This window comes from Lissotriton vulgaris, chromosome 4_1, assembly GCF_964263255.1.
Source record: "Lissotriton vulgaris chromosome 4_1, aLisVul1.2, whole genome shotgun sequence".
Classification (NCBI taxonomy): domain Eukaryota; kingdom Metazoa; phylum Chordata; class Amphibia; order Caudata; family Salamandridae; genus Lissotriton; species Lissotriton vulgaris.
Genome location: NC_141691.1, coordinates 1,185,583,697 through 1,185,603,118, shown reverse-complemented (window position 1 = coordinate 1,185,603,118; position 19,422 = coordinate 1,185,583,697). Strand labels below are relative to the sequence as shown.

General features: G+C 45.1%; 1 protein-coding gene and 1 pseudogene across 1 annotated transcript in view; one reads left to right on the top strand and one right to left on the bottom strand.

The window, feature by feature from the left end:
- The window catches only part of CDH12 (cadherin 12), a 1,369,316-nt gene that overhangs the window by 859,672 nt on the left and 490,222 nt on the right, over positions 1 to 19,422 (top strand). The gene's annotated exons all lie outside the window — the stretch shown is intronic.
- On the bottom strand, positions 3,412 to 18,713 carry LOC147723025 (small ribosomal subunit protein uS12-like; annotated as a pseudogene).

Below are 19,422 nucleotides of genomic sequence, written 5' to 3'. Positions count from 1 at the left end.
ACTGAAAAATTACACCTCATCTCCAAGATCCTTCACTAGCCTCCTCGATTAGCAAACCACAGGAGGAGGAGCAAATGCGGAGTAACATTAGCACAACTGACCTGGGAACAGAAACCAGCCCTGGCAATTCCGCTAGACTGGCCCCAATGGGGGGTGCTACTGAGAAGCGACGGACCGTTGGGGGTACAAGTGTCAAGCACCGCTGCCTCTTTTGTTACAGGGAGCTGATATTGCAGTACTGCTGAAAACCGGCCCCAGTAACAAAACCGACACCCACTGGTCATAAATGGTCCCCCAACCTTCTGGCCCAACGGGAAAATGCCCGCTGCCCCCTACTGCCAGTCCAGCTCTGGATATTAGTTCTGTTCTTTGACTTCATCAATGCAAATAAACTACAGGTACACACTATGATCCTTCAAGCACCCATTACTGACATGTCACTGGGTTGATCTCTACTTGTGCCCATTAAATTGGCTAACATTTACCAGGGAAAATGCTTTCTGCATTTCTTACGTATCTTCGGGACTTAAAGTACACAACATGCCCAGTACCACTTGATAACCTACGATTATGGGGTGCTGATGCATATGGGAGGGGGAAAATGCACATTTTTCTATACATATTAAGGCTGGGGTGTCATTTTCATGAAAAATGTATGTAAAGTATGACCTTGTGTACAAAAGAAATGTAAGATCTCAGCTCAATATAATGTCCATATATTTTTTAGAGACAGTTGGTGAATGTTGCTGATGCCTTCCATGCAGATATGGCACACAACCAGGTTTTTTTTTCCAATACATTTTCTGCTTGAACCAGGTCTCCAGCACACAAAAATATGTGATCTGTGTAAGAAAAAACAGGAATGATTTGTTTTATCCCTAGCCCAACACTTGGAGCTTACACCAGAATATATATTATGAACAGCCCTACCGACCATCAGGCATTTCTTTCCAGTACTCTAAATCTCACACACAATTTTCAAATAATGGCAAACGGCAGAACTTCATTTAGCCTGGATACAAAGGCCTACACTTCCTAAGGCTTACGCTAACGCAAAGTAAAGCAATGTGACACAATATTTTCTACACTAAGCAAAAAGGTGTTTGGTCCAGTGATTGTGCTCTTCTCTCAGTTCAAAAACCATTGTGGGCTGCTGTGTGTCAATTTGCATCAAGGGGACATTACTGGGACTTTGCTGTGGCAGATCGGTTGAAATACCCATAGGTTTGGCAGAAAGTGCAATAAACTAGGTAGTCATCCCAGACTTTGCATGAAAAACTAATGCCTCCTGGAAGTAGCCGTAAACAAAGGGAAATGTGTCCATTTCACAAACAACACACTGCAATTGTGCTGCACTTTTTCTCACATATAATGTGTGGGATCATTCTGAGTTTGTCTAGACATAGATATTTATCCTGGAAGGGCATGCTTCCAGTACAAATTCAGTGCTAGACAACGCACACTTGCTGTTGCGCCGCGTTGCACAGCTATGCGTCATGCAAGGCACCCTGTTTGTGTGTTAGTGCTCGGAAAGACAGCAGCAGCCCGCCAATCTAAGCAAATATGGCTCTGCGCTGTGCTTCTTCTTTGCACAAATAGGCACAACAGATTTGGTTTCTGTACTGTGTTGCATGAAAAATGAATAAATGTGGGCCTGAATATTTCTCTCTAAAAAGAACACATAACTCGTCTTGTGTTTACCAACTTACAAGATAGGGACTCCTTTGGTTTCTTTGAGACAAATCCTAATCATGAGTTGTTTGATTTTCGCATTAGTGGTGCCTTTAACCTCCAGAATAAACATACCTCATTCTCTGTCCCGATGCAATCGTTCTATCGAATTTATTCCTGGGTGGAAAAATACATTTGATGATTAATGATTTTTATAGAACTTAAGGTCAAATTTTAAATCTTGTTAAAATTGTGAGTAAATGGGGCTTTTTGGATTTGAATAAAGCATGTCGCTGTCAACAAAAACGAGTTCGTTAGAAATGTCACTAATACCACACTGTTAGAAGCTCAGATCATATGTTTGAGATTCAGGGATCAAGGATTACCATTTAAACACACCCCATGTCCCTACACTCCCCAGGCATCTAAACTTGCCCTGTCTCCAGACTAACTACAGACTGGTTAAACTTAAGGCACATTGGCATTTAAGTAAAAATATGTCAATTAATAATGCATTTTTTAGCTGTCACCTTCATTAGCTGCCGTAATACCAGTCATACTGCGAAAAAAGAGCTTGCAGCAATGTGGGTTTTCATTGAAAGTGAAGGCGAATCTCTTTGCACGTTTAGCTAGGCAGGGAATATATAGCACATGAGCAGGTTTTATTTTGGAGTTTTATATAGCACGAACTAGGCCTGAGACATCGGGTATCAGAGCGCTTTACAAAGCACCAGTTTAATTACAAAAGGACTCATTCATTTTTGTTAGACACGGGGAGATTAAGTGATTTGCCCAGAATCACAGGATGTTGCGCGTTGTTGCCGAGACTCAAACCCAGTTCCCCAACTTCGAGGTCGACCGCTCTAGCCGTAAGGCTACATACTCTCCCCAAAGCAGTTACTGTCTGTTCTCCTTCCACCCCCTATGAACAAGGGGCAGCTAATGGCAGCTCAATAGCATTCAAGAATATTACACTTACTGGTGTCTCCAAAGGTCGCATCATCACGCAGCTGAAAGATGTAGCTCAGTCATACTATACATCAATCTGCCTCTGGTCTACTAAATCAAGAAAGCCACCAAGAACATGTGCTTCTCCATATCAACAACCTAAAGATTTATAGAGAGAGCCAAGGCCTCCCCCTTCCTTAGGCTACTGCTTTTCCCTGTTGCAGGGTCATGTGTTGTTCTGTGCTTAGGTCACAGGAGAAAATCATTCCTAAATACCGGTAGGAATTTATGTTTTACATTGTCTCTTGGCCTAACTGCCCAGTGATCCAACTGATTTTCTTATTCTTTCTCTGGAACACCACTACTTGACATTTTTTACACATACATTATTAAGGAATTAGTAGCAGAGTAAAACATCTGATGCATTTAACCACTTCTCAAACCCTCTTCGTGTTAAATCAAAACAAATGATCACATCCTCAGCATTCGTTAAAGTGTGAAGGGATCATGACTCTAACTTTGGTGTAAAAACAGCTATGTTAGTAATTGTTCTCAGAAGATCATGTAAATATAGTGAAACAACTAGTGTTTCTGTGGGAAATTGGATTACTGGTTGTATCAGGTGTGAGCCCTTGTCAAGAAGCAAGCACAATTCTTGTCAGGGTAAGGCACAAGCAAATTCCAAATTAACCTGTTTCAACCCCCCCCCCCCCCACTGACCCCCCCAGTAGCTTGGCAGGGAGTTGTCAGGCAGTGTTAATGAAAATATTTATTGATCATAATCCAACAGATTTAAGATCTTGGCCTCTCCTTTTTGCTTTTGTACAGGGCTAACAGGGAAATGTTGGCTACTCTTACAACCTTGAAACGGACTCCAGGGATATCACCAATTGCATGACCAGCACGATCAAATCCAGCCACAAGAACTTCATTGTTTTCCTCGATGAAGTTCAAGCAACCATCGTTGGGAACGAAAGCTTTGATTTTCTTGCTGTTCTTGATCAGCTGACACACTTCCTGATCGCAGAGTTAGGCTGCTTAGCTTCTACAGCAACTTTTTCCAAGACTATTCCCTTGGCGTGAGATGCTCCTCCAAAGGGGTTGGCTTTTATTAACCTAACATGAGGGAGACTCGTCATACGGTACCCTCAGGCCACTGTAGGAGCCAGTCTAAGGAATACAGAGAACAGGGGCCTTATATATGCATAGGTTACATAGTCAGAGAGGGTGAAGGTGAAATGCTACATGCAGCCAAATGACTGAAAAGATTACTGTAGTGAAAAAACCAGGCCACGTTGGTGTCTGGTCTCTGGCACCCATCAGTCACCGCTCGGAACCGCCCTTCATCATTTGGGGCTCCGAGGACCAACACTGTACATGATCTTGTTCTCTGACAGAAAGGAATTGGCCTTCCTGTTAGTCAGTATATGTTGGTGTTATAGTGTTGGTGATGTGGCCAATGGGGTAAAAAAAACGTGCAGTGCAAGGGAAAACCAAGGAAGTGGATAAAGGGAATAAAATTGGTTTAGGGAGCAAAAGAGAAATTTAATAGGGTATAACTCCCAGCACCAATGTTAAAAATAGCCAAGACAGGGAAAAAGTATAAACTGTCTAGTAGTGGAACGTGGTCGACATGTTTCAGCAAATGGGGCCAATAGCCTTGCTTTCTTCAGGACCTATATATATCGCTACTGCAACAGAAAAAAACCCCAAACCAGTGATGGTAGTGTCATAAATTAGGGAAAAAAAGAAAGTACTGGAACGACATCAATATGTAACTATCACCTGGGCATCCTAGGTGTGTTAGTTCCAAGTCTTCTCACACAGTCTGCATTGGACTGGTTATTGAAAAGTAGAGACCTCACCCCACCTGGCTGCGGCTCAGGATATTGGTGAAGCACCGCTCTAACCGTCGGTACTCCAGCGCGGCATCTGTGAATCAGCAAATGGGGCCAATAGCCTTGCTTTCTTCAGGACCTATATATATCGCTACTGCAACAGAAAAAAACCCCAAACCAGTGATGGTAGTGTCATAAATTAGGGAAAAAAAGAAAGTACTGGAACGACATCAATATGTAAATATCACCTGGGCATCCTAGGTGTGTTAGTTCCAAGTCTTCTCACACAGTCTGCATTGGACTGGTTATTGAGAAGTAGAGACCTCACCCCACCTGGCTGCGGCTCAGGATATTGGTGAAGCACCGCTCTAACCGTCGGTACTCCAGCGCGGCATCTGTGATGCCGCGCTGGAGTACGGACGGTTAGAGCGGTGCTTCACCAATATCCTGAGCCGCCGCCAGGTGGGGTGAGGTCTCTACTTCTCAATAACCAGTCCAATGCAGACTGTGTGAGAAGACTTGGAACTAACACACCTAGGATGCCCAGGTGATATTTACATATTGATGTCGTTCCAGTACTTTCTTTTTTTCCCTAATTTATGACACTACCATCACTGGTTTGGGGTTTTTTTCTGTTGCAGTAGCGATATATATAGGTCCTGAAGAAAGCAAGGCTATTGGCCACATTTGCTGAAACATGTCGACCACGTTCCACTACTAGACAGTTTATACTTTTTCCCTGTCTTGGCTATTTTTAACATTGGTGCTGGGAGTTATACCCTATTAAATTTCTCTTTTGCTCCCTAAACCAATTTTATTCCCTTTATCCACTTCCTTGGTTTTCCCTTGCACTGCACGGTTTTTTTACCCCATTGGCCACATCACCAACACTATAACACCAACATATACTGACTAACAGGAAGGCCAATTCCTTTCTGTCAGAGAACAAGATCATGTACAGTGTTGGTCCTCGGAGCCCCAAATGATGAAGGGCGGTTCCGAGCCAGTTTGAGATCAATCCACAAAGATCTACTTGAGGTCCCTCGTTTCAAAAAGAAACGTCAAGGGGGCAGCAGCTTTCAATTCTTAGCCTCCTCATTGTGGAACTCCCTCCCCTTGACCCTGCGACATAGCAAGGATCTCCTTGCTTTTAGGAAGGCATTTAAAACTTTTCTTTTTTCCCAGGCCTACTGTAAAAAATAATTGTCTTTCTTTTATGCACTGTTATGTTTGATTCTCTCACCAGCGCCAAGAAGCCCCTGGGCGTATGCGCGCTTAACAAATAATAAATAACATAACATAACATAACATAACGAGCGGTGACTGATGGGTGCCAGAGACCAGACACCAACGTGGCCTGGTTTTTTCACTACAGTAATCTTTTCAGTCATTTGGCTGCCTGTAGCATTTCACCTTCACCCTCTCTGTCCTGAATAGTTGCCTGATGAACTCTTGACCCTCTGATACTTTTCTGTGTTATGTGTCTATTGGGCGTGTATTCAGAGCTGGTCGTTAAAATTGCCCTTGGGTCCCCCGCATTGTATGTAGTATGTTAGGTTACATAGTCAACATAAAACCAATGGAGGTCCTGGCACATACAAGCATGCTTATTGACTAATATTGGTATACAAAATGTGTTTGCTCAACAAAGTGGGAGGGGAGAGTAAACTGAACACATCCTGACAGTTCTATACTAGGAGCAGGTGCATTCTTACAGCTAGGCCTTTCTGATCATGTGCAGGACTCTGGAAGAGGGAGAAAGCACATGGCGAGCACATGGCTAACTAAAATGGCTTGAACAAAAACCGATGAAGAAGGGTCCTAGGGCATATTTTTAGACCTAGCATGGACACAGCCCTCAATAGTCAACATAGTAAACACAAAGTGTCCACGGGTCTATAACAAATTAACCTTAATAAGACATGAACCAACAAAATCAACAAAAAAATGGCTGCCAATAGTAAAATGGCTTTCAGCTCATGCTAACAGCGATTCCTACAATCTTTAACAGATGGTCGTTTTAGCATGAGCTAAAGACATTCCTATGATCTAGAAGGAACATAGAAAATATTTTGCACATTTATTCTCATAAATTCATCAATATCCTAATCCATTGCTAGGTGGGTATTTTTCATTCTAAACATTTCATTAAGCGGGTATATATAAGGTATAAGCGGGAGTACAAATGGAACAGAGCATTGGCTCATAATTGACATACAGATAGCAGTAGAGAGTAATGACTATTATTACAAACATAATTATTAATATTTTGTAACCACAAGCAGAAAGCAAATCCTAGAACCATCTACTCTAATTCTATGTAAAAACCATTTTCAATAGACTTTTCCAGTGTTCCTTTTATAAGGGCTAGAGTATCAATTAATATAGTCAAAAACAATCCTGGCTCCAAGGGACCAGGAGGACCACACAGGGCAATAGGAATTAGGATGAGGAGCCGCAAAGGGCTGCTCCTCCTCAAAAATGGGACGACTAAAGGGTACACTACTAACGAAAACAAGTCCTTGGGAAATTGAGCCGCTGTACAACTGGCCAGAGGGTAGTCTTCTCCCTGTGTCTGTGTGAGCCTCACAGGCAGGCTCTTGTTCCCACGGTGGAGCTGCACAACTCGCAACTCAGGAATCACAGCCCAGTTTGAGAAGAAAAAGTCTTTCAACGATCCTGTCCAATGTCTCAGGCAGCGCACCAGCTTTCTTTACTTCAATCTAACAGGCACCAGAGACAAAGCACCTGCACCCTGAACTCAAGTCCTTCCCTAACTCCTGAAGTGCTCTGCTGAGGCACTGCTCTTTTGTTGGTGCCACACATTGTATCCAGTGTGCCCAGGCACCTCTTGATCAATAAATAAAGGTGCAAACTTGCATTCACTTTGGGACCAGGATTCAGAGGCCTGATGCAGCGATCTCTGAAGCAACCCTAATATCAAAAGGGGTCACCACAAGCAAAATCCTCCTTGCCGTTCTGGTCGGTTTGTGACTCTCTCAGTTGGGCATCACAAACTTGATCCACAACTTCTCCTTTATAATTTGTGACCCAGTCTTTCGCCCAAGACAGTGGCAGGGGTACACAGCAACACCTATGCTGGTTACCTTCACCTTGGCTTCAAGATGGATTGGTGCTGACTCCCCAGGCTGGATCTGATGTCCAGGCCCCTCTGGCAATGGTTGTAAGGCAGCAAATATCTAATGGTGGACAGAACAAAAGTTCTTTAGACAAGGCATACAAATACTCTATCAACAGAGAGGATAGTCTCAGAATACTTCCTAGTTTTGGGGTGCCCCATATATTAGTAGGGCATCCAAGAACCACTTCATCTATCTGAGAGTAAAAAACCCTGGACCTATTACACTATTTGAAGCAGCTAAGAAAGTCTGTGTTCATTTACTAAATTCTGAGGAAAAGAGAAAAACGATACAGACATATTCTAAATCCTTACATTTGTGTATTCCTATATTATTCATCTGAAGAACCCTAAAGAAAAAAAGGAAATGTTCTACACTTTTACTCATAGACTTAACATTACTTGTACAGGACTACAGACACCTCTAAAATGATTTTGCTTTCATAAAAACACCTACATTGTACGCTTAGGACCATACTCTCATATTATAGGCGCAGCAGGAAAATCTAAAACTGCTAATTTAAGAGGGATTCTTATTAAATAAAGAACTTAACTTAAAAAAAAACTTCAACATAGTGGGTACATAAGTTTCTCCAGCAGAACATGTTGTGACTCCTATAAAACAATATTTTCTTCAAAAATGTTTGCTGAGGATCACATGGGTGTCTTTCCTGGATTCTACTTTTCATAAACCAGACTATGCAATCTCAGCTCTAATAAGGGCTGTTTGCTTATTCACACAGACTAACTAATAAAAGACTAGCCATGCCCTTGCAAAACTGAATATAACATGAAAATAACATATATTTCCCCTTAAAGGTCCAATAAGGGAACAGCAATCTAGACTACTCATCCTTTCATAATTTCATCAGACAGGATGGGCAGTAACATAGCATATTTCTTATTCATTTTGTTGGTTGATTGCTTTATTTCGATATGCATCTATCATAAAAGCAGTACAAAGAGTAAAAGCAGCATGTCGAAAAAATGTGACTGTACATTGAGAATAAAAAGAATAAAAACACATTTGATCAGCATAAATTAACTAAGACAGAATTAAATTGATATGGACAGTCTTTTAAGTAGAATCAACCAAGCCCATTTTAAAAACTTGGAAACGGCACAAACAATGGGAGGGGCTGTATTGGTTAAAAGGATCCGGAGGGCGACCGAATGCTGGCGAGTGCCCAATTCTCTGCAAATTGGTTTAAGCCATCGTGATCTGGGGCGCCCATAGTCCGGACATTTAAAAAGAAAGTGTGGCACCGTCTCTGGTTTGTCAGGACAAAGGGCACAATGGCGTGATGCGGGCTGGGATTTGTTCCACCTGGAGCAAAGGTCGGCAAGGGGTAGGGTTCCTAACCGGAATTTAATATACAAAGACCGGTCCATGGCGATGGTAATTAAGTCCATGTAGGGCTCGAAGGCAACAACATCTTTTATTAGCAAGAAGGCTGCGGTGGCTTTGCAGTGCTGCTGATTGCTGATGCGCTTCGCGAAGACCCAGTCCCAGTAAAGTTTTTTTAGGGACTCCTTTGGGGGGGCTGAGAGATTAAGCCAACAGGAGTCCAGACCTAGATCCCCTAAAAGTTGTTTAATTTCCCGGAGCCATTTGATCTTGTGCCAACCGTCGGAGCGCATCACCTCTGCTAGTCCGTCAGCGTAGGATTTTAGCTCCGGAACCCTCCACAGGCGAGCCCAAAGCAAGAGAGGTCGGAGGCGTGCCTGGTCCCCAATTGCTTTACAGCCTACATCCATTAGGACTGGGAGTGTCGGGCTACTCATCGGGATGGCAAGGAGGTCTTTAATGAATTTGTTCTCGGCCTTGCTCAGTGAATCCACTTTACCTAGGCCCCACAGTTCAGCTCCGTAGAGTGACGCAGATACAGCTCGGGCTTTATAAATGTCTATTAAAGGGGCAACACATTGTTTGGTTGAATTATTGTACTCCTTGAGGAGGGCCCCCCCCCACCCTTTTGTGACCAATTGTCATTTTGTTGATGTGGGCGGTCCAGCTCATCGCATCACTTAAACGGATTCCCAGGTAATCGAATTCTGCCACTCTTTCAAGGGGGGTGGAGTTCAAGATAGGGGGACGGCCAAGTTTACGAGGTGGGTGCATGACTAAATACTTGGTTTAGTCCACATTGATGACTAGTCCTCTGATAGTGCAGAAGTCCTGGAAGCGGTTCAGGAGTTTCTGGAGACCTTTGGGGGTTTTCGAAATGAGGAGGGTGTCATCGGCGAACAGCAAAGTTGGGATTTTTACGCCTCCCAAGGTGGGAGCGTCCGCTGGTTCACCAAGCAGGTGCTCTACCACCCCATTAATGTAGAGGGAGAATAGGGTGGGAGCCAGGACGCAACCCTGCCGCACTCCCCTCTCGACCCTGATCTTATCGGTCTTTTCCCCATTCAAGCCCCATCTAACCTGGGCATAGGTGTTGTTATGCAGTTTGATGAGGAGGTTTAGGATGTACGGAGGCATCCCTAGGCCATGTAACACCCTCCAGAGTTCCTCCCTAGGAACCAGGTCAAAGGCAGTCTTCAGGTCGATAAAGGCCAGGTAGAGACTGCCTTTGCCTAGCTCCACCACCTTCCAGTACAATAACAGGAGCCTGAACACTTGTTCGATAGTTCCGGTACCTGAACGGAACCCGGCTTGCATATCAGACAGAATGTGGTTGTCGTCCACCCATTGTAAAATCCCCCCCAAAATGGCTTTCCCCGGCAGTTTCTGACTCGAGTCTATTAGGCTTATGGGCCTATAGTTCCCAGGTAAGTCCCGGCAGCCCTTTTTGAAAATAGGGACTACCTCTGCTCCTTTCCAGGAGTCTGGCACAGATCCTCCCTCGATGATTGCGTTAAGAAGGGCCGAGATCAATACCCCCCATTCTTCAGGGTAGGCTCGGAGGATGTCTCCTGGGAGACCGTCCGGGCCAGCTGCTTTTAATGGCACCAAAGTTTTGATCTGCTTTGTGACATCCAGTACGGAAAACAAATCCAGGTCTCGGTCTAAGGTGTAAGGAGGGAGGATGAAGGGATCATTGAGTGGGCCTTCAATGGCGGAATAGAGTTTTTGAAAGTGGGAAAACCATGTCTGAGCGTTGATGCTACAGGTCCTCAGTGTGTCATCGGGACGGTTCCTGTTTCCCACCAAATCCCAGAAGCCTTTGGCGTCTTTCCCACGACTGGCAGCCAAGAGGTCCTGCCAGTAATTATCCTCCCACTCCTTCTTGGCATTTTTTTGGCAGAGTGAATAGTGCCTCCTGGCCACCCTAGTCCTGGAGGGTATTTTAGACTTAACCGCTTCAATAAGAAGCGACTTCGCCTCCCTACACTTCTGGTTAAACCAGCCCTGTCTAGCCCGTGTACGGGGTTTCCTCCTGTTAGTACTAACTGGGACTACGAAAAGGTCACTGATGGCCTGGGTTATGGTGCAGAACCTAATGGTCACCTCCAACAACCCATCCTCACAGGGGTCAAGGTTATCTAGAGCTGAGGTAAGAAGCTGCCTGATGACAGAGGTTTTCTCCTCTGAGAGCGACAGCTTCGCCCACTTTAGCCGACGTCCACAGTTGGAAACTGCTGTCAAGTCTGGGGCGGGATTACGAGTGGTTCCGTTCGCAGTGCTAGATAGCCACCTATGGGACAAGGTGAGCGAGAGGAGATTGTGATCACTCTCTACAGATGGTATGATCACCATGTCCTTTACCATGCTCCACAAGTTTACGTCAAGAAGAAAATAATCAATTCTTGACGTGTGTCCAGGCCTGTTGTAAGTATGGGCCCCTGCTTTATCAGAACCAGTCCTGCCATTAGCAGCCCTCAGGCCAAACTCCATAGTTATGGAGTTAATCTGAAGGGCCACTTCTGTCCACTTTTTGATAGGGCTGAGTTCTAAGGACGGTATCCCCCACCTGATGTCATGTTCCTCCTGATCTTGTAAAATTTCGGAGTCCAGGGGCTCAAAGGTGCAATTAAAATCGCCCGCCACCAGAGTGCAATACTTGTAAGGTGACGAACGGAGCAGGGCTTCTAGGCAAGTTATGACTGGGGATTCTCTACCCCCCTTCGTACCTCGGGCATAAATGTTAAAGATGTTTAAGATGACTCGACCCTGAGGGTTTTTCAGGGAGATGTTGAGGAGGTCCGGGCATTTAGTATCCCGCTCCACCACCCTGCAGTTAAGTTCAGAGGCCACCCAGATGAGGAGGCCGCCTGAAGGGCGACCCCTACCAGTTCCTGCGTGGACAGCTGGTAAATAGTGGGTGGAATATCCTGCCTTGTGTAGGGGCTCCTTACTCCAGGTTTCCTGGAACAGGCATATGGAGTATTGCTCCACAAGCGAATTCCAGTCGGGCAATGCCAGCTTTCTCTCGAGGCCTGCTACATTCCAGCTGAAAACCCTAAGGGATGGGTCCGTCACAGCCGCAATGCTACAGGTCCCGACAGGAGCAAGTGAGTCCACAACACCCTCAGTTGGAAAGCCAACTGGGAGGTCAAGTGGTGCCCTTGCCTCCCCTGGTCCCCTTGCAGTCTCAACAATGACCTGGTCTTGTGGTGTGGTCGGAGGGCTATGAATTTTAGCAGAAGGGGAGGACTCGACGTCAGGAATCCAAGCCACAAAAGCCTCCTCAGGAGCGTCACGGAGTCAACAGCCCCAGAAACCCCAGTTCGGTAGTGGTGGGACTGGATGGGACTGCGCTAGGGTAATTCCTGGGAAAAATTGACCATGGACGTTGTTTTGGAAAGGGGGCCCGGGATGGATAAAAGGGGTAATCGGGGCCGGCCGCGGATAGAAGAAGGATAGATCAACTGCATCGACTCCCGGACCTGCCACGGTTCGCCCTTGGGAGCATATTGAATGGGCAGCTCTTATGTCTTGAAAATTGACCACCACGCAGTCTCCCTCAAAAGGTTTTTTCCCATGTCCAATCCAGCCCACCCTGCGCACCCCAAGAATCAGGCCATCCACGCCCAATGGAAGGGGTCTTTTGATTTTCAACCAGTGGATGACCTTATTCTTTAGCGACTGGTGAGTTTCCTGCTGTGTATCTTTTAGGGGGGGAACTTTGGTGAGAACAACAACATACGGGTGGCATTCGGGGGGGAGATTAACCGGGGGGCACTTACGTGTCGGATTCTGCGGGATGGCCACTGGGGAGGGATTTTTAGGCGAAGACGTGGTGGGTTTAGCCTTAGAAGTTATCGCTACTCCGCTGGTTTTTGCCAGCGCAGCAGCCGCGGGTTGCAGGTTTGGACCAGCCCCTCCCTTCTGTTGTTTCTTATGGGCAGGATTAGGCGCGGGTATTATCGCTGCTGGGGGGGGAGTACCATGCACTTGAGCTACATGAATGGAAACACTCGGCCTTGCCTGCTTCGCACTGGCCTGGAAAGCTAAAGTTGGTTCTTTCCCGGTAGCCAGTGTCTTGGCTGGCAGTGTCGACTGGTCTCCAGATGGTTGGCTCACTGGAACCCCTTTACCAGCATTCCTGTCTGTATTGACCTCACTAGGCTTTGGCTGTAGTTTCAACAAGGTTTTCAGGGAGAAAAAATTGTCCTTGGTGAGCTGTTCAAACTTGTCAAGCCTATCCCCCAGGCTCTTAACTTGGTCAAAGAGGGGCTCGAGTGAGGGTCCCTCGTTTGGTGGAAAAAGTATTGCCGGGACCAAGGGGGGAGGTGGCGGGGAATCGGCTGCAAGCTGGGGGGGCTGGGATTCCCGAGAGATTCAGGCCCTCCGGAGTCTGAGTGTGAAGAACCCCTTTGAAGCTGTGTCCTAGGGTGCTTGTAGAGCGTGGAGTAGCTTCCCTTCCGAATATTGGTCCCCCTTTTCCTTTTCCTGTGCACCCGGGTAGGTCTAATCTGGGGCAATGGTTTTGGATCGGGTGAGGGAACAATAGAACCAGATTGAGACCTACTACCGGGAGAGCTAGCTATAGGATGAGCGGGCCGGAATCTACAACCGCAGTGCAAGGAGTGCTGCGGGGAGAAACTGATATCAGGCTTTCTCTCCTGTCTATTCCTGCCTCTAACGCTACAATATGTTGCTCCCCAGATAGGGACCCAGGCGGAGGTGCAGTGGGGATAGAGGAAGTTGGCGACAAAACATGTGCCGCAGCTCCCAGGGAAGAGCGTTTGGATGGAAGGAGGTCAAGTGAGAGGCGGCGTTCCGTCATTGCAATCTCCTTTTCAATGACGGCGGTCACCCTGGTGATGAATTTGTCCATAGTGCCAATCATCGTGGAGCCCCCTGAAGCACTTTCTCCACCGCCCCTCAAAGCTTTGCCGGAGCGAGTTGACATGATGGCTACGGGTCCCACAGGTGAACTCCGGGGTCTTGGACCCGAGGCAATAGATGTAAGGGGGGTGGCCCAGCCCAGCCTCTGTCAGCCCCTGACTGCCACAGACTGCCCGCCCTTTGCTCGGGCTTCGCTCGGCGTCCCGCTCGCGTCCCGCTGAGCGGTTACCAGTTGATTTTGTGCCGAGCGTTGCGGCCGGGGGGCGTGTCTTGCTGGGGGCGCGGCCGTGCACACCTGTGCAGCGCAGGGACTCCTGGTCTTGGTAGTCCCTGCAGCTCGCGCCTTCAGTTGACTCAGATGTTCCCTCTTCCTCCTTTCTCCAACCGCAGCTCATCGCACTCCAGTGGCCTCGACCCCACGCCTCACGTCGCGCAGCGGCACCCGCGATGCGGGTGCTGCAAGCTGTTACCACACGGCGGGGCGGTCAATCCCTCCAGGGATACGGGGAGTCCAACTGGGAAGCGGAAGCAGAGTGGCGTTCCGGGCGGCAGCAACCAGTGAGTTCCTCAGCACGAGGGGTCCCGCTTTCTGTGGCAAGGCTTCCCTCTTTTGAATCCTGGTCGGCCGGGGGGCGTGTCTTGCTGGGGGCGCGGCCGTGCACACCTGTGCAGCGCAGGGACTCCTGGTCTTTCTAGTCCCTGCAGCTTGCGCCTTCAGTTGACTCAGATGTTCCCTCCTCCTTTCTCCAACCGCAGCTGATCGCACTCCAGTGGCCTCGACCCCACGCCTCACGCCACGCAGCGGCACCCGCGAAGCGGGTGCTGCAAGCTGTTACCACACGGCGGGGCGGTCAATCCCTCCAGGGATACGGGGAGTCCAACTGGGAAGCGGAAGCAGAGTGGCGTTCCGGGCGGCAGCAACCGGTGAGTTCCTCAGCACGATTATTAATGCTAACAATTTTTAAAACAGTATAACTGAATAGCCATTTAAATGTCTCATGGCTATTTCCTAGACAGCTTAGACAGGCTCAAGAGAGTGAGAAAAAGAGAGAGAAAACATACATTTGCCTTCCCTTAATTTGCAGAGGAGCTAACCTCCTTCCCCCCTGAAACAGGTTTACTTCTGTTGACACTATCGACCCCTATTTTTGGCAACTGGGCACAAACAAACTTGTAGGAGGTACATAGCACATTGAGCTAGCTAGAAAACATTAATAACCAACCACCAATTTCTTTAGCAATTGTACTTAGTGTAACATGAGGGTGCATGAATTCAAACTAAATCCCATTGGCTCCTTATCTCAGCCATTGCACAGTAATCTTTAAACTAAAAGCATAATTTTTATATACATGACAGAGGTTTGCTCTAATCAGGGCCCACAAATACCACTATCTTTCTGTCTGATCATATGACTGCGCAAAAACTTGCTTTTGCCAAAAATAGTAAGCAAAGCTTCTCTTTTCTCTCCCTGCACTGTCATCTTGTCTTTCAAAAATTTTCAGAGGTCAAAGTGTCAAAGCAAACCTTGCCTTTAGGCCTGCTAGGCTGCTAAATGCAGAACACGACCTTTAACCCTTACCAGCTGTCCTATTTTGTGCAAGGCTTTTCCATGCGGTTTTTGCAATTCAAAGTGAATCTGGAGACAGATAGCTGAAAGGCAGTCCTGTTCCGTTCCTGTTTTTGCCTATAATTTAAAGGTAGGATAATAACTTCTGCTGTTTTTCATACATATTTTCAATTGCATGCAGTGTATGGTGTGCTTTTCTAGCAGTATAGAGCTTAGCTATTTGTGCCATACTTAAATGTGTGCATTACTGAAGCCTGAGATCATTTTGAAAACTGCTCTGAGTTGCAGAGCTGCTTTTAAAAGGAACATCTTGGCCAAATTCGACTTTGGTGCTAGAGGCACTTAAAAATTAATAACCCACAATGTCTTTGCATATAAGGGATCCCCAGAGTGTCTCCCGAGAATGGGGGATCAGAAACATATAAGGTACACCCTTAAAAAAATTAGTTTTCTATGACTAGGTAAAGTGACATTTCAAATTTTAGTCCTCCCCCATTGTGGTAAAGAGTCACTTAAATCCAAATTTGATGCTAAGAGTTTACAGTATGATTATAAGACATTATAGAGATCAGAAAAGGATTTTAGTGCACTTATTTTTAATAAAAACTTTTTTTCCTAAGATCAAAATTCAATTTTTTTTTTGATCACTAACCCTTTTGATGGTTCCACGTATGAAAAGCAAGCCTCATCCCTTTCCATCACCTTTAAATGCATTCATTTATAAATATAAGCACAGAAGCCTTACTTGAAACATGAAAAGTCTGCCTCACTTTTTAAAGGATTGTTATTATTTAACATCAGAACCACGGATGTACTTATGTAAAAAGGAATTAATAAAGGAAATCCCTACTTTCAATCTTTTCTCTGTTATCCAAAATAATGAAACTGTCTTTTGTAACTTATAAAATCAACAGTCTTTAATACACGCCTTTATACAGTGTTTGCACTAACTTAAAATCCAGTTAACCCAGCAGTTTTTCTGTGTGGCTTGGGACCAGAAATAGCCATGTGTTATTGACGAAGCTGTTGCTCTGACCAGCAGGCGTCAAATTCTGCACCTTTCTCAGGAAAAAAAAACCTTTTGCCATATTGTAATGTCCTGAAAATGTTTAATCTCCATTTCTTGTGTCAGACAGCTTCTTCTTAGTGAGACAGCTTACACACAGCTGTTTTAAAGCTTTTTTTTTTCTAGCGTTTAAATGTAAGCACGGTCACGGTCCATTTAAAAGTCAGGCATTTCAAGGCAGTCAAAATCTATTGTTCTGTAATGTCGTGTTTCGTTCAGCAACAGCCAATTTACTCAGTTGAAGTGAATGCCTTTAAATATCTAATATAATGTATCTAAGGAGAATGCTGTGACATTTTGTAGTTTAGTCCTAGCTATTGCAAAGCACACAATTTTGTTTTTTCCCTTCCTTTCTATAAGGCCTATTTTAACCTATTCAATGTGAATTCTAATTTTATCTTTAGCATTGTGGCAATTTGCACACATGTATAGTTTCTTACTTTGTCAATTTAATGGTAGGGTGCAGCTATTGAGCATATGTTACATAATTCATTTCTGGATTATTTTAAAATGTATTTTATTCAATTATATTTTGCATACCAGAATGATGACAAACAAAAAAACCACATTAAGCTCATTTCAGACATTTTCAGAAGGGGGTCATACACTCAGAACACACAATACAGTGCGATTAAGGCTAGCCATTCTTACACAAAGAGCCCAATCAATACCCACTCACACAAGTACCACCGGTGTCAAACCATAAACCACATAGACATTCAAACATACAATTAACCCACAAATCAACGCTTAGGATAGAACAAAAGACAGCCCACAGACTGCATTGAAACCAAACACTTTGTAAATATTAATTGTAAGTCATATTTACAAGAAAAACTCTCAAAAGTAGCCCAAAAGACTGCACAAAAACAGCCGAAAGACTGTTCCATGTTCAAAAAGCCAAAATACACCAAATTCGCCAGTTTGGGCTGGCAGAACACTAAAAAAAAAACGTTCTGCATATCACCACTTATGAAAGTTACTAAGTGCGCAGATTAGGATCCTTTTTATGTACATATTTAGTTCCATGGGGTACTTAGTCACCAAGGAAGAAACACCTTTTTATACCTAAACCTATTTAGGTATCCCCTCTAGGGGAACCAGCTGAGTTCATTCAAGATTCACATTGGTACCTCCAATAAACCAGCACATTCTTCGATGTGCACTTGAAACAGGCATGCCAAGAATATTGCAGCATATACAATATTATACATAAAGTAGCCCTTAACTTATAGTGTACTGTTCAAGTTTTCACAATTTAGAGAAAAATCTCCTCATTACCTGCTTACATAAATTGCAATTCATATATTTCCAAGTTCCAAAGTCTTTGGCCAAAACAAAACAAGTCAAATATTGACGACCTTACCAACCACAAATCTCCAGCCTACCACTACCAAGTTCTGAATGACCTAACGGTCATTTTGGAATACTCACGCCGAAGAAGTTCTCAGTCAGGAGAAGCAAACAGTTGGAGGATCAGATCAGGGAGACCAGAAATATAATGGGCTGCAAAGACAGAGAATCTCTGTGCGCAGGGTACCTCCTTAGTAGATTCCTGTCCTCTCCTCCTCAGTAGATTCCTGTCCCCAATCAAGACCACTCCCTTGGATAGCCGCTTCTCCGATGAGGTCCATGTTTGGGCACCATTTGAAGAAATAAAAACCTTCTAAGGGGTTCACTGATACACCTGGTCCTTTAATCCAACAAAGAAGAAATTGGCACGTAGCTGTAATATAAAAACAATGCATTTATTAACCTCAGATGAGGGATACGGTACCCTCAGGCCACAGTAGGAGCCAGTCTAAGGAGTACAGAGATTAGGGGCCTTATATATGCATAGGTTACATAATCAGCATAAAACCAAGGGCAGGTCCCGGCACATACGTATGCTTATTGACTAATATGGGTATACAAAGTTTGCTTGCTCAACAAAGTAGGAGGGGAGACTAAACTGAACACATCAGTAAGAATAGTCTGACAGTGTTATACTAGGAGCAGGTGCATTCTTCCAGCTAGGCCTTTCTGAGCATGTGCATGGCTCGAGAAGAGGGAGAAAGCACATTGCGAGCACATGGCTAACTTATATGGCTGTAAAGAATAAAATGGCTTTCAGATCATGCTAACAGTGATTCCTGCAATCTTTAACACCCAGATGATCCTTCTTGTATTGCTTGTCATGCCATTTCTGTGCACAATGGTGAATGTGAAGCTTCCTAGCTGTATGAAGTCCACAGCACTTCCCCATCGTGTCAGCTTCAGGTTCCGGAGCGGAAAGAAAGTGGCCCACAATTCACAGTTGTCGGCTAAATTTAGAGGCAATGTGTAAATTATTTCTGCAACACTTCAAACAGTACAATAGTGAAAAGATCCCATACCAGGGTAGAAAAATAGAACCAAATTTACTAAATAAAACCAAAACAAAAGCAACAAAAATCCAATCAGCAGAACCGTAGTTAACGAATTTTTAAATAATGAAGTGGAAAATAGTACTTAAAAGCATCCATCGATATGAATTTGTTTATAAGTGCCAATCACCCTAGAGGGTATCCAGGTGCTGAGAGTGCTGCTGCAGAGGGGGGTCATTTGAACAGCCAGGTTTTGACTACTTTTATGAATTCTAGCAGAGAGGGTGAGGTCCTTAGGTGAAGTGGAGGTTCATTCCAGGACTTCGCAGCAAAGCAGGAGTAGGAGCACCCTCCACTATTGTTGCAGCAGAGACAGGGGTGTGGGGTGGATGAAGGCAGTGGAATCCAGGTGTCTGAAGAGAAGGTCAAAGTTCAGTGGGTAGTTGATGTAGTCAGTTCCCTGGTTGTGGAGGGCTTTGAAGGTGTGGAACAGCATATTGAACTGGCATTTGTTCTGAGTGGGAGGTCAGTGGAGCTTCTTGAGGTGGGTGTGATGTGGGACAACTGAGGAAGGTCTGGGATGAGCCTTGACACAGAGGTCTGAATTGT